Consider the following 17,026-nt stretch of genomic DNA (forward strand, 5'->3'; position numbering starts at 1 on the left):
CCCCCCCCCCCCCCTCCCTCCCCCCCCCCCCCCCCCCCCCCCCCCCCTCTCTCTTTTCCCCTTGATTCAGTCAAATGCAACTCTTGCCATTTACGCACGAGAACTTCCAGTTGTATGCGTCTTCGGGATAATCCCTGTTCTTCTTCATGTGCGCGTCATACCTCTTCAAAACATTTTGTTCCAAAATACTCTGCTTGGCAATCCCCCAATTGACTCTTTTTGAAGACAAATAAAATCAACCGGAGCAAAGACCTCGCTGCGCAGGTTCTTTCTCTCTAGTTTGTTCTCCCATCAGATTATGATGATCAAAACAGTTGCAGGCGTGAATGCCGGTACATCTCTCCCCCTCCCTCTATCCCTGTGTGTGTTCCTCATACAAAGATCGACTGTTTGTTTTTTTTTTATCTCTGTTTAGCTCCAGGTTACGTCATAACTCCCCCAAATAATCTCCTCCAGATACAAAGCACGAGATAGTGCTGCTGTGAAAGGATGGTTCCACTGATGAATAAAAGCGAGCCAACAGCGGGCTGCAGGTGATCATCAAGTCAATCTTAGCAAGAGTGCTTTATGTGCAAGTGTAAATCCCATTTTTATGAACTTGAACTTTCATTCAAGAAATCTACAATAAAAAGTCAGATTTTAGGTGGATTTCCTACACCTCATCCCTAAATGTTGCATACAAAATGAATAGTGTGCTGATGAAATGCCTCCATTGGCCTGCTGGTTATTGAAACAAGCAGTCGTCTTTGGGTAGCCAAGCCTGAGGCTCATTTTCCAAGAATATTCAACGGCCCCCTCAAACCTATTACACATGTAGCCTAACATGTCATCATATTACAAACATAAAGAATTGATGCCGTTGGTAATTCTTTAAAAGCCTCTTCTGCTCAGTTATCTGTGTTTGAGAAAAATTGATCTTGATTCTAAGTGAAAGCAATAGCACTGGAGGAGAACCAATATTGAGTGGCAAAACAATAGCTTGTGTACCCCCCCCCCCCCCCTTCTCCCCTCCCACTGAGCGTCTAACGGAGCCATTGTTTCCTTTTTATGTTAAGTCTCACATGATGTGGGATATTCATTCAGTCAGTAAGAGACTGGTCAGTTTGCACACAATAACCCATACGGCCGCGCAAGTGATTAAGCATCATGTGAAAGCGGCGTTTCCTCCATGTGCCACTTGTGAGTTTTGTCCGGCGCCTGTGTGTTCATAATTGAATCAGAACGCCATGGTTGGAAGACTGACGGTGCCACTCAAACAAGAAAAAAACTGTCATTGCAGTGTCAATAAGGTTTGTCCCTGCAGCGACGAGCACTAATTAGCTGATAACAGTCTCTGCTGGCTGCCATTGCGTGCCAGACTGTCTATGTGTTTTGTGTGCACGCTTTGGCTGTCTATGTTTGTTTGCATGCCACTATGTGTGTGATGGAGAGGGCCTTTTTTCTTATCTCTTTCCTGACGCCTCCCTGCCTCCTCTCTCCATTGCTGTGATCCATCCGTTTACTGCATGGAAAGCAATTAACAGAGACTTGACCTCAACAAGAATTTGGGGAGGGAAGACTGTATGTGTGTGTGGGTGTGTGTGTACATCTAACATTATCATCTGCTGAGCCTACATGTATACTTCGATATTCACTGGAGGAGCAGCGACCTAAATATAACTCTGTGCATGTGCATAAAGCCTAATTAGGAAACAGTTGGAAACAGCGAGACAGGAATGATGCAGTTTGGTATGCCAGTGGAACCAATTACAATGATTCACAAGGTTTCCACCTTTAAGCTCTTCTGACATATCGACTGATGCACTTGAACCTGTAAAATAGTCCCAAAGCACCCAAACCATATGTACAAAGTTTGTAACGTAATTGTTTTTCACACCACTTTAAGGTGACAACAGTGATTTCTGTAACTCAGTGGAAATATTTATAACATGAAAAGAGTGCCGCTTTGTAGCTTCTACACCTGCCAGTAATTAGGCGTTTCTGTTAAGTTAGGCCTATCTATGAAGTAGAAATGTGTGGATCAACCTTCGCTTCACTCGGCACGTAACGACCTCACACAAGCAGTCCACCCATGGCTTAGGATATATTGTGAAGTCGAGTGTGGAGAGAAAACAGGGCTGAATGTTGCTGGAATTCTGCTCCCTTGACGTGTCTGTGCGTTGTCCTTATAGGTCAAGTGCCACCATGCATTTCCAACAAAGATAAAGCAGCAGAAAAGATTTTCCATGTATTTTGTGCATGAAGCAGAAGGATATAAGTATTTACTTCTGTCATTTAAATCAGCCTGTATGCCCTTAAACAGGACATAGCATCCACATTTTCAGGTTCATTCTTGTACTTTTGGTTTCTACTAGAACATGTTTACATGCTTTACGATCAGCTAGTTATTTTTCTCATATCGTCTGTCTCAATATTCATCTTCGGTTTGAAATGCTGCATTTTAGCACCTTAAATACAATCTCTAGTATGGGAAAAAGTCCAACAATGTGTGATCCTGTTATTCCCATCATCCAGCTTAATAGCATCTTCAATAATTTAGTTTTTTTTCCAAACATTGGAAAGCTCCCTTCAGTGCCACATAAGACTTTACACGCTGTGTAGTACCGACATGTATCTTGATGAATAAACGGAACTCCATCCGTGAAGCGCCCATTTGAGTGATTATTTTTTTAAATGTTCTTCTGACCTTATTAAAACCCCCAAATGTAGAAACATATCCACAACCCCTCTCTTTTGCTACACACTGAGCTTGCAAATTTGATGAAGGTTACAAAATATGTGACCACAAAGCACTGTTATTATACGTTACCTCATGAACAAATGCATGCTACTTTTGTTTCCCAAAAAGTCATTCACAGGCCAAGAAACATACAGTATGTTGTCTTCCATAGTGGCGTTACTTGCAGTATATTCGGGGTAAATTAGACCCGAGAGGGCGCAGGACCTCTGATGTCTGCAACATGTCATCAGTGCAAAAATCATGTTTACAAGCAATTCTCCTATAGGAAGGTATAAAGCTAACAAAACAATACAAAGTATGTTTTGTTAGCCGTTAAAGAAGGCCCACCAAACCCTTTATGTTACTTGTAAAAGTATGTGACAGGTTAAATTGTATTAAATTGTACTTTAGTGTTTTACATCCCGCGTTCAACTCTGAATTGTAGTTTTAAAAGTACACGTGGGCTCATTTCTGCACTGCTGCCTTAGGGACCAACTGTTCTGTCTAGACACCATTATAAATCCCTGTAAGATGTTTGCTTGTGTTTCTTCCGAAACCCTTTTTTATATTACAAGGGGATAACAAAAAAATTGTTTTGAGATGTTTTGGAACACTGGAACGTTTTTTAAATTTATTTATTTTTGTAAATTATTAAACCATTTCCTTCCCCTCTATCCTCACACCACCCACCTACAGTGCTGCCACGTCTCCTCTATCGCTTTCTCCTCCTCTGTATACCGCCACCCCCTCACCACTGCTTTTTCCTTGCCAGGAGCCAGGATAGGCGTTATACTTGCTTTGTCCTCTGTGCAGGTCACTGGCTGTGTGCCAGACAGAGCCCATGCCAATAAAAGCCATGAGTAATGGCCTAAAACCTCTACATTCGCTATGTTTCCCATTATTTCCCATGGCCCGATAAATCTGAAGGAGGGCTTAATCAGAGGGAAAAGCTGGAACATACGGCTCATGTCCAGCACGGTGTCAAACACAAAGATTCTTACAGTTTAAGCAGAGATAAAAAATTGAGGCGGTACCAATATCCCGTGTGACCCACCTTGTCTTGACAGGTGGAACCATTATTGTTTGGGATGAACACCGTCCCGCTATCTGTCGTGAAACAATGGCTGCCTCTGGGATGACTCTATATAAAGTCCTTTAGGAACCCAGTAGACAGATAATTGAATACACGTTTCATCATCCATGAATTACTCAGTGACGAATCTTAGTTTCACAGCAGGTATAGAAGGTCAGTATACAACGATCCAGCAGGATCCAGCAGACGGATGTTACAGAAAGTTTTTGTGATCAAATAGGTATTGTATTGTGTCTTAGTGTGTTGCATTGTGCTGATATTAGGGCCACTAAATTGTAATAACCTACACAAGGAGAGAGTGAAGCAAAACATTCAAGCTGCAGGTTGCAAAAAAGCAAAGACGCTGATACACCCTGACGGAAACTGCTGAGTCGGGTGATAATTCTCCGTGGGTTCATCACTTCGAGCCATCGCTTCCCCATAACACTTTGTCATTTGATCTACTGTTACTGTAAGAATATTGACTCGAGCAGCTTTAAACATCTTGAAAATTTCCATAATAGGAACATCAAGTTACCGCTACAACACAAAAGTAAGCCAGTTGAAGAGCTTGTCTTTTTTAATACAATACCCGAGGTATCAGGAACAAGATTTTTGACTTGTGTCTATGACAGTAACCCGATATTAACAGACAAAAGCAAAAAAACACAATAACAAAGACAAAAACATCATCTGCAGAAGAATGTGCACACGTAGGCGATGCCATGGATCGCTCTTTCTTCAGGATTAACCTTCTGCGGTCAGTCACACTTCTCAATGTCAAACACAGCTTCCCCACAGCTGCAAAAATGACCTGAGATATGTAATCCATCACATGTAAACACAAAGCACCAATTTGGCTTCGTAAGACTTGTGTAATCAGTCCTTCCTCGTGCTTAGATTGAGTGGCATTGTGTTTCTTTCTGCCTGCTGTCAATCACCTGACATCCACAGGACAGAAACAAAGTGTCTGCCAGGAAATAATCCATCACAAACACGTCACCTTAGACATCCGTCACATTCGTGCCTTTTGCATTTAGGAAATATTTGCTAACTTGGACGTCAGCTAATTTTCCACATCGGTAAAGTTTTTGGGTGTTTTCAGTGAATATGTCTTATTTCACACATTATATAACCCAAAGTGACGAGCGAATCTTAAGATAGAAAATATTTGAGCTATAGAGATCACATGTACCAGTGTCATTTATTGCTCTTTTATTTATATGAAGGGCTTATTAATACCCTAAAAAAAAAAGACAGAGGGCTTTTATTAACCTTGATTCTATTTTTGGGGAGCACTGTAATTTAAAATAGGTTTAAGAAGTTGAAAGAACATGTACATTATGGAGGTGTCAATCAAGGTTTGTCAGCCAAGTTTCTTTTTTGTACCGAGAGTGACCAGCGTGAGAGCCGTGGCATTCAGCTGCATGTTGTTGGTCCTTACTCACAAAGTCCTTCCATGTCCAGAATCTATGTGTCAACAATTTAAAGCAAATTGTTACGGAGTTTGATATGATTTCACTCTTATTGTGAAGCCACAGAGACATATTTTCTAATTAGATATTCATACATTTCAATCAAAACATTTGAAAAGCTTACAAATCCTTCTCTTTTTTTTTTCCAGTGGATGTAGTGTCACTCACACCGACTTCAGCAACAACGTTTTATAATACTATTCATTATTAACTGCGTACACACACACACAGAGCACATTTAATTAGGTCTTGTCATAGGAAATGCAATATATGAGCTGACAAACACGAGATAGACTCATCCTCTTGAGTCTCTCACTAAGCTTCTTACATTTCCTGTAGTCAGAGAAAATTAAAAAAAAAGCATCCACAAAAGACCCGAACCCATGAGCTTGCCCGGCACATTCATCCTCCACCCCTCTGCATTTAAGGCTCACCTGCTGATTCCATTAGTTAACAGTCTTGTGCTAATGTTGCCGCCGAGAATAGTTGCCATTATAGGCCGTATGAAAGTTTACTCCAGTATTAATTATTAATTTCCTTTTTAATCAGTTTTTTTACCTGCCAAGTATCACATAAGTGTGCAAACAACTGCTTTTGCAACGATGTGAATCCATGGCATTGGTGTCACCAAAAGTGATGCAGTGAGCAAAGCAAAAATAGGACCAAGCTGACTCACTGCAAAACATCAACTTGTGAAGTAGTAGTAGCTGTGCGGGCAAACCAAACTTGTCTCTGGCTTCACCACGAGTGACTGTGACATTTAATCACGAGCCCCAAGTTTTGTTTTTTAGCCTATATTTGTTAATATACAGAAAAATGGCACTATTAAAAGTATGCAGAATAAGCTATTAGCATTTCCTGTCTGAAATGAACCAATGGATCGACAGACAACTATCAATGGTTTACTTTGATACTGGACAAACCTTAGAAACGCAAAAATTCCCAGGCAAGTTCTGGAGTTATAGGGATCATCTTCTTCTGCAGATTTATGGACATTTAACCGAAATGTATATAAAGAGATGAGATCCCTGGAGAGTGGACCTCTCACTGAATTATGTGTACCATGTATGTGTGCTCAGATTCAAATAAGACATGACTCAGAGAGGGAGTGTGTGAGTTTTGATGCAAAATGCGGCAATTTGACTCTAAGGGTTATAAAGTACCTTAATGGTCTCCATGAGCGGTGGGTCACAGTCACTGCTGCAGCTCCAACTGCTGACCGTGTTAGTGAGCGAGCCAAATAAGCGGGCCAAACAACACCGCAATTGCCCTTTTCAGCATGCAATGTGTTTGGGAAGCCCAGTCACGCAGGGAAAAAAAGTTGGCATTGCACGTTCCTGCGAAGCACAGATCCATTAAATGTGGACTGGTTTTTGCTTTCCGGCAGAACAAGTGATGTTATACACGGAGAGGCTATTATTGAAAGTTACGAGATATAATAAGAATAACGTTGTTACATTACTTCAATATAAACCATGACCTTTTTTTCTAAGCTTTTGAACCTTTGTGGTTTGCAGAAAGGTTCAATGCCAACATTTATTTTTCACTTTTTTAATTAGAAGTGAGTTACATGATCGTTTTTATATTATGTTCCTTAGAGTCATGTGATTTCTTTCTGATCAAAATTTAAATAATGCAAGTACTGTTAACGACTACATACCACACTTTCAATTCTGGTTTCTGGGTTTATACTTTACAGCACTAGTCCTGATCCAGATGGGACTGTTGCCATTACAGCACCCCAAAGTGTTATAATGTTATACTAATGGTAAAATTGATATGCTCAGGGATCATGCTCCATTAATAATTAGAACTTCCCAGTGAGTTTAATGTGCAGATATAAGTGTCTTAGAGGATTAAACAGTAACTAAAAATGTAAAGTTGTGAAGTAGTAAATTAATGAGTTGACCCAACCTAAGGTTCTTAAGGACATATACAAAGGAAACACATAAATTAAGTGAAATTCTCTAACTCAAAATGCCATTTAAGATTGTTGTCTTGAAATGCATCTTCATTTCAGTGTGTCTTTGGAGAATAAACTACAGTTTGCGTACCGTTTAACAAATAAGCAAACTCTTTACAGACAACAATAAAATGCCTAAACAGATAAAATAAAGCCCCAAATGGATAGCTAATAAAGAAATCTCTGGCTGTGCAGCACTCTCTTGCTGCCTGTTTATCTGCCTTCTCAGTGGACAAAAGACAAATAAATGCAACAGCGCTGGCAATTAAATATTTAACAGGAAAGTCTCGGCAACATTAAACACAAGTGTATCTCCTGTTTCCATCGTCCCTAAGGAGGTGTGGGTAATGGTGCCCAGAGGACAAAGTATGTGTTGAAATGTGCAAAAAAAATAAATAAATGCAGAAATAAAATCTGACTCGACCACAATGACGAGAGAAGAGGAAAATAAACAAAACTGTGAACATAACCAACCGAGTCTATTAGCTCTTGCCACAAATCCTTGTTTGCTTTTGACTTGTTTGTAAAGGTTTTTTATTTATTTGGTTTATTTATTAATTTATTTATATGGGGAATACAAATTGCAAACACGGTCTTTGAGATTGCAATCTTTGCTAAACAAATTGTTGAAAAGTAGTCTGTGTTCCTTCCCATTAATCAATTTTATACGTTATGGCTGTAACTGGTCAGAAAATGACATAATAACTGCAAAATTCAGGTATCCTGAATATATATACAAACTTTGAATGTTCTTCCTTACTGACAACACGGCACGATTATTATTAGAAAAAACTTTTTGGAAGATGGATAACTAGGAATATATTAATGAAGCTCTACGTATCAATTAAATGACACTGTTTTCCAATTAGTGTCAAGTCAAATGGCAACACAAACATTATCAACTGTTTTGCTTTTGTTTTACTTGTACAGAAACTTGCCATCACTGATAGATTGCCTTGATTACGGATTCCACAAAAGTGCCTCACATCAGTGTCGACATCTCACCGGGGCTCACGCTCAATAAGAGCAGTTCAGGAAGAAAGCTGACTTCATCATTTGAATATTGATCAACTTTTGTAATGAGGATGTCATAGTCAATCTGTTAAGAAGTAATTGAAACCAATATCCTATCAACTTTAAATGAACCACAGTTTCTATTTTATTCGGAATCGACAAAGACCGTTAATTGACCCGACTCTCAATTTTCATAGCACTCTCCCATGTATGGAAAATCCTCACTGGATTTACATTTGGTCAAAATCTCAAAACTGACAACCGTAGGGAACACATCCCTGAGCCTCACAGAGCATTGAGAGGAGCTGCAAAGAAAATGCAAAAAGAATGTTTGGCCTTCTTTATGAGCTCTTAGCATACAGACGACTTCCTCTGAGAGCGAACGGGTGAGCACAAGGAGAGGCCGTGCACACAAGGCGGGAACGAAAAACATTTAGACAGCCCCAAGCTGTTTCCCCTTGTTTTGCATCTTTGTGCTAAGCTAAGCTAAACACCTGCCTATCGCTTAATTTTTACTGTACGGATGTGAGAGGAGCATCGAGCTTGTCTTACTCTTGGCATTGTCCTCTAAGCATATTTCACAAAATGTTGAACTATTACTTGCATAATGTCTATATAGGCACCTTGCATTCACATATGAAGTTGCTTGCATTCTGATTTGTTGATTACAATTTCACTCATGTAACTCCTGCACATGTGCATATCGAACATGTAATAGCCAGGTTATGACACTTATTTTGAATTATGGCATTAACTACAAGAAATATTTCAAACATGTATTGTATCTTTATGTTTGGTGGGTCATTTACTGCACACTTCGTGTATATTTCAATGAAGCTTAAAGCCCTTTCTCAATAAATGATGCACAGCGGGCTCTTTTGTATCGTACCTGCAGAATGAAAAGCAATACAATGGAAATTGAAAAGCAGCAATAAGCTTTAAAGGAGTAGAGGCTGCGGCCTCTCCGGACAAAACAAAATTAAATTGTGGAAATAGAGTAGATGATGATAATATTTGGTTGCAGCATTGTCTGGCATGGTAAATAGAAAAGAGGGGGGAAAAAATAAAGAGCAGCCTCCTCTCTCTCTCTCGATTGCCGTAACCTTGAATCTCCCTGGCATGCCTGCATTCATCCAGGACCACATAACAAAAAAAGGAAAAGCAATTGAAAAGAAATGTGATTATTAGATGTGAGGCATGTAGGGCATGTAGAGAGAGAGAGAAAACACAGAAAAAGGGAGTCAGAATGGAGCAAAAGGGGGAGGGATAAAGGAAGAAAAAAGAAAAGAAGAAGGGGTCAGACATAAAAAAAAAAAAAAAATTTTGTCTTTTGGGGCATGAGGATGACGAGGAGTAAGTATGGAATGATATGAAGGGTGAGATGATTCACAATTTTGCAGCAGCGCTTGAGCAGAGAGTCAGACACAAACAGTCTGTCTGTCACCATGGGCAGCTGATGGACACACATTACTGGCTCCACATCGCACTTGTTTGCTTTGTTGCAGCTCTTCACTGTAGACACAACCCTTAGTTTAGCGGTCAGGGATTGTTCGGGGATAAAGGGACACACAGCGAGCTCAATATTAAATGGTGAGATGGAAACAGTGTGTTGTCTGCTTTCTGTGCTGATGGCCTATACAAAACCAGTCACCCTTGATTTCTGGGACAGAAAAGGGTATGTGCAACTAACTGCATATAATATAATGTTACATTTCATAAGTAAAAGAAAATATGGGTATATGTAGAGTTTATGCAATATTGTTGTAAGGCTAATTTGTTACTCTAAACCAACATTAGCATATATTTGTTTTGGTCCATGTTTTAAGATGATATGGCAGAATTGTTAGTTAATTGCACAACATTTTCATTCATTTGGAGTCATGTTTCTGGCCACCAGGCGAATGTAACTCCAATATTTACTGCGCTTTTAGCCCTTGCTTTGGTCTCTACCGACCCCTGAGGGAAATATCTGTCTCTTTAGCAGCTCCGCTGTGTTCACCAGTTTTTATTCGTCTTCCATTTGGTGCTCTGCAGATAGTGTACAATGGGTTTATTGAGTGCCTTTATTGAAAACAGCTGTCTACTTCTTCTGGAAACAGGGTTGGTTAGAGTAACAGTAACCTTACAAGCCGTGAAAACCAAAACAATGAGCTGAAAGACGCGAAAGGTAGAGGAACTGTAGAGTCGGGTGATAATTCTCCATGAGTTTAGCCACAAATCGGTATTGCTGTTGGATCTGGATTTATTTAATTTTGTTACTATTCCAGGCATCCATCATAACTATACAGTCTGGTACACTAGCCGAACCTTTCGTTTCAATTCAACACAGATTTCTCTCTCTCTCTCTCTCTATGTATAAACTGTATATATATATATCTCATTCTGTGATGATACGTTGAGTCAGAAGATGAGAAACTGACAGTAAAGAGAGCAAAGGAGCGGGCCAACAGGAGAGAAAGCTTTGAGAGAGGGGAAGGAGAAACAGATGGACATGGACAAAGAGAAAGAAGAGAAAGAGGGAATATGAGAATGAAGACAAACATCGTAAAGATAGAGCACCATCCTCTGGCCTCTTGAGGGCTCAAACTCCCTCTGACAGCACTAGAAAGACAGGGGATCAACCCTGATTCCAACCAGGCTTTGTCTCTTTATACCGTGAAAATGTGGCCTGGAATCCCATTATACCCGGCTATAGAGATGCAGGGGCTCCGTCTTCATCTCTTATTCCACTGCACAGAGGGTATGGCACCACCTGCACTGTATATATACTGTATATATATATCGAAGCTCCAGCATTACATAGAAAAAAAGGCTCTCAGCCATTCTCATAGGCTCTAGAGGCTCTTTGTTGAAGGGCAAATTGAGCTAGAGTGGAGAATGGATGACACTCATTTCGAGCAGCAGCCGCATTTACAATCTTCTGGAACTTTGGCATACCAACGAAAACCTTAATTTCCTCTCGAGTAATGTGTGGACTGGGAACACACACATGCATTTCTATTCCCACATCCACTTTTTGTCACTTTAACACACACACACACACACACTCACACACACAGATCTCTTAGAGAATTGAGTTGGTGACAAGAGCTAGATTTGATTTTATCCCCTCTCTGCCTTCTCGGCACACAAACAATCTCCCAGCAGCAAAAGTAGATATGAGATTAGTTTTGCGGGTTGTTGGCAAGTGCCACATGCTTGCTTGCTGGTCTGCCTCCCCTGCAACCTGTATCTGTGTGTGTGTGTGTGTGTGCGCGCGTGTGTATGTGTGTGTGTGTGTGTGTGTGTGTGAGAGAGAGATAGAGAGTGTGTGAGGGGAAAAAAGGAGAGAATTATCACACACAAGAATTTATAGATTGGTGCCTCCGCCCACATGTACAAGGTTACTTCTTGCATAAGTCAAAGGCGGCCTCTAACATATTCATTATCACATCTCTCTTACACACACACACACACACACACTATATATACATACATACAGACAGTATTTATGGACACACACACACACAAACACATCACCTCGATCCTTGATTATCATCTCCATTTGTAGTCGCCAAGGGCACACATGTCTGGTCTTGCTTTCACCGCAGGGGCTGATCCATGGAGGAGTCAAAACGGAGTTAAATGTTTCTATAGATATATGGCACACACACACACACACACACACACACACACACACACACACACACACAAGCACCTCCTCTCTCAGTGCAGGCAGGTGCAGGTTTTACATGAACCACAGGAGTGATGACAACAACATACTGTTAGTGTGACTAGAGCCTGCAGGCTGAAAAAGAAAGTGGTTTGTTAATTAAATGTATGAAAGAGGTAGAGAGGAACAGATTGAGAGAGAGAGAGAGAGGATGACTGAAAGAGAGAGAGAGAGGGGTTGTTTAATTGAAAGTGAGAGGGGCAAGCTGATTAAGAAGAGAGAGAGAGAGAGTTCATGTCATAAAAACTTCCTCCAGAGGAGTGCTATCGAGCAAGGCCCTGACTCTGATCACTCATGTGTTTGCATCTAAAGTAGGCCCAAAATGCTTAGAGGGCAACGGCGATGTTTCACAGCAGCACTGAGTATTTACATATTTATCCACCAACAATTTTCTGCCCACAACTGTGAATTTTCTTCTTTTTAAAATTTTTTTTATATCCCCCACATTTGCCTTATTTATTGATTGATTCGAGCGTCGTAAGCGTAAAAGTAAAAATGCATAAAAATGCATAAAAATGAGCTGAGGACTGAGTTTTCTCTTTGGAAAGAGCATTTGCATTCCAACCACCCCCTCCTTACTGTACTGTTCAAATACCCCCCCCCCCCCCCATATCTCTGCAAATCCTGCACGCACGCAAAGAAACAAGGCAAGGTGCTCGGACCTAAAAATCCAATATTCACGTACACAAACTCATAAACACAAGTTAACCCCAACACCTTAAAAATCCCAACACACATCTTTCACACACACACACACACACACACACACACACACACACACACACAGACTGTGGACTACTTGGCTGATGCTGGTCAGTATTGGGCTCCATCTGTGCGGGGAAGTTGGGTGCCTGGCAGCCTCTTCGGGCCATTCAGCCATCCATCCGCCCCATCCATCCGCCCCATCCATCCCTCCCTGCTTCCACCCAACCAACCCCCCCACCCCCCCCCCATTTTCTCTTCCGAACCACAACCGTCTCCATCCTGCCTCCTTTCATGTGAGGAGCGGAAGTGTGGCTGACATCCACTGCTGTTGTTTGATACAGTGGCAGCGTGATGCCTGACTGCCTGCCTGGCTGCCACACACACACACATGCACATAAACACATTGATGCATACGCACACACATGGGCAGTTTGTACTGGCTCCATGTGCTACCACCTATTGAGCAGAGAGCTCTTATATGAGGAGGAAAACACTGACTGCTTTAAGGCTCTCATGTCAAAGACAGAGAGAAACACACATATTGTATACTTTTATACACAAACTCTGTCTTTACATTTATATACAGCAAATCTGCATCAGCATGTACAATTTTGCAAGCACAACGCTGTCCGGATATTGTTTTTCAGCAACATAATAAGGAAATATTTCATTTTTTTTCCTTAAATGTTCATATGTTGCAACTAAAGCATGATTCATGTCATTATGGTTTGGCATTTGGGAAAGTCTTACGGTCTACATTAAATATTGAAAAACTAAAGACTGAAAACAATCTTCCTCTAACCTTATCCAAATATTTAAGTGGTGTCAAAGTCCCTTGCTTTTGGCCGCATCCCAACAATGCAAGTGCACAATATTAATAATCGAAAAAGACTTAAAAAAATAAATAATCATATGAATTGCATGCAGACAAAATATATAATCTACGCATTCAATTGTGAGGTAAATCCGAAATATGTTTAAAGGTCTGCCCAATATCAAGAAATGTTATTTTGTTCATGTCACAGTACCATTTTTCCCATTTAATTTCATAACTCCACTTTTAATTAAGACAAACAACGCGCAACCACTTATGTGATTTGCTGTCGCTTCTGTTTGTCTGAATTGAAAGTAGCTCTGGTAAATCTCAATAAGCTCAGTTTGTTTTAGTTTTTTTATTATTTGATTAGTTTTATTTGGTCATGTGATTATTTTTTGAACATTTGAAATTAAAATTCACCAATTTATTAACCGACTTATGGCCACTCTGGGTTTCCATACACATCTTCGTCTCTATGACTTCCCTGCATTATAATCACACTCACTGGATTAGACATCCCAATGACAGCGATACAGACAGTACTTGGTTTCCTCCAAAACATGACACAAATGATTGGCATGTATTTTATAAAAGACAGGGCTGTTAAGCGCAGACATTTAACATTTGTTGGAACTCATGAAGGGATTTATCAGTTATTAATCTGTCACATTGAAACCTTTAGCTTCATTGTAACTCTATTTCTTGAAGCAACTTTACAGTTTCCTTGGATGGCCATCAAAGAGCAGTAACCAACTGACTGTTATTTATAATCCATACCACGAGAGCTTGCCTTTCAGCCTGACAGGCTATTCCTCCCGGGGACTGAGGAGGGTCCATAATAAGAGTAACTAACCTGTGATTTACTGAGCCCTGGTGTAAACATCTGCCACCTGTCATCTGGACTGCTTACAAAACACGTCTATTTACATGTGTTTAACAGTGGAGGGCCTTAAAGAAAGAATAGCAGGTGCCAGGATTTGTGAGTCCTCAGCGGTTCTTACCACTACCCTGCCAACCTCATCACCACACTGTGCTTGGAAGAGATGTAAGACGAAGCGAGAGAGAAGAGATGTGGGTTTGACTGCCAGGTCACTGATTCATCTTTGGGTTTATTACAGTCCCCTCCTCCTCCCTTTGCGTTCCCTCCTCCCCATCATGCCTCTCAATCACTTGACAAGATAAGCGAAGATAGAGACAGGTTGTTGACTGCCAGAAAAGGACAGGAAAGGATGAAAGAGGGGGGAATGAAATGGAGAAAAGGTGAGAAAGTGAGTTTGAGGAGATGGTAAAAAAGTCCAAAAAAAAAGTACGTGGGGGAAAAATTGCATCATTCAAACATAACCTTTGCTAAAAGGCCATTTTCCCAGCCTTCTTGTATGGGAATTAATACCAGAGTTTAATGTGTACAGGTGTGTGGTTGAGATTAAGATGAAGGCCAAATTCCAAGTTGGGTGTGGTCATAGGGCAATAGGAGTAGGGGATTAGGAAGTGGGATAGTGGTCATTTGCCCCCCACTTTACGCCCATGGTCCGATTTGGCGTCACAGATGATGTGATCCCCTATAAGGAAGATAGTCTCTAATTATGGTATTTTTTTTTTTTATAATCCCATATTCATATTTTATTTAATTCCCTTGCGGGTTGTATTAAAAGAGATCAAACAGGCCTAGCTATGTAAGAAAGATGGTTTTCATGTGCTCCATGACTCATCACAATTAGCTATAGCTAACAAGACCATTATGTTGTGCTTTTTTTTTTTTTAATATAAAAAAAAGCAGAACCCGTATTATCATCTCCCAAGCATACAGTCCATTATTTAGCATCATAGCAGAAAACAAATATATTTTCCCCGAGAATATCAAATTATTAAATCAGTGTAGTTTCTACATGTTTCATGTATTTTTTAGATATTGCAAGGAGGTTGTTGCAGTTTGGCCTTTTTCTTAAAAAAACAATAACGCTGGGGAGAGTCTTACTTTTAAAAAACTGAAACAAGAGATTCAACCCTCCCCACAAGGCCAATCATTTTACCAAAGTCCCTCATAAAGCTCAGTACCTTCTGATCATGACCTACTTTTTCATTCTACTATGATTTTTGATTTCTTCCTTTCTACTCTTTGCTCTGCAGATGCCTCACACACCTCACCATTCGAATCCCACGCTCCCCTTCATACTCCCTGTGTCCCCTCACTCACAGAGCTAATGGTGACGGATAGAATGAAGGAGGGCTGCCATGAGCTAATCAATAATAGGCAACTCAATTACCATCGCTACCCTGCCAAGCCCCTGGCTGATGGAGCGCACCACAGTCAACAGGAGGGAAAGTGGCGGGTGGCGGGGGGTTCGAGAAGAGCAATTTTAAAGTAGTCCCTTTCAAAGCTCTGCGCTGAGTTGAAAGCTTTTGATAGCCTCTCTCTCTTCATTGATTCTCTCTTGATTTCTTGCCCCCCTCTCTCTCTCCCTTTATCTTTCTGATTAACTCTCTTGCACTTTTCAATTGTATTTCCCACCAAGCTCTGTCTTCAGTTATGTCTCTGTCTTCCCCTCTCTCAATCTTTTCAACCATTCGCAGGGTAAGCAATCTCGGTGTCTATAACAAACACCTCTCAGTTTTTGGGCAGATGAGTGATACGACACGTTTAGAGGCAGTGTGTTGTCTAATAACCCGAGCGAAGCCTCAGCAGCATGACATAATCCACACTGCCATGGGCAGACTCCCACATTTAGATAGATTAAAGCTAATCAATTAGTACACACAATCTTCAAAATATAAATTAAATTAATCCCAGTAACATGAGCTCAAATCATTAGCTCTCTCCCCTCCAGGCACAATCCAATAATTATAATTGTCAATTTGCAAATTCAGAGGCCGAGAAGTATTTAAATCATGTCGGAAAACACTTGACAGAGAGGAACAATTAGTCAAACAATTTCAACAATTTATTTACCACATTTTAGCTGAAAGGAGTGTGTGTGTGTGTGTGTGTGTGTGTGTGTGTGGTGCTTGAGTACGAGCTTAGACCAGTTTGCAGATGCATGTGGGTGAGCCTTCATAGCAGGCAACACTCTCCTTAGAATGACCATCATATGAAGTGTTTTTTCCAACTGCATTTTAAATGGAAAGTAATTGCTTTCTCTGTTCAATGTCAACGATCAATCCAAGTGTAACATTCTTAAACCTAACAAGAGGTCATGGAGAGAAGGGTGGATGTTGGGTTTCGTTTCGACGTCAGAGACTGGGTCTCCCTAAAAGGCTTTCCTCATAATCATGATACAACAAAGGTAATTCAATCAAAACCTATTTGCTGATGCAAATGAATACAGTCAAAGCCGCTCATAGTGATCACTGTTGATCATCCTTCCCATTCCTCAATGCTTCTTAAATCATTTGCTTATAGTAATCAAGTAATGAAGCTTACAGTGTTCATTATTGGGTCTTTTAATATTCAACTTGTGGGGGAAAACAACCCTAACCCTTAAACCTATAATCATGCTATTTATAATAAAAAAAAACTCCCATGATGCTTTGCGTCGTGGTAACCCGTCTGCT

General features: G+C 40.6%; 1 protein-coding gene across 2 annotated transcripts in view; it reads right to left on the reverse strand.

The window, feature by feature from the left end:
* LOC116393422 (chemokine-like protein TAFA-5) overlaps nucleotides 1-17,026 on the reverse strand; it is a 117,728-nt gene that overhangs the window by 75,971 nt on the left and 24,731 nt on the right. The gene's annotated exons all lie outside the window — the stretch shown is intronic.

The sequence above is a fragment of the Anarrhichthys ocellatus genome, unplaced genomic scaffold (genome assembly GCF_004355925.1).
Source record: "Anarrhichthys ocellatus isolate YVR2014 unplaced genomic scaffold, GSC_Weel_1.0 scaffold33, whole genome shotgun sequence".
NCBI classification, from domain to species: Eukaryota; Metazoa; Chordata; class Actinopteri; order Perciformes; family Anarhichadidae; genus Anarrhichthys; species Anarrhichthys ocellatus.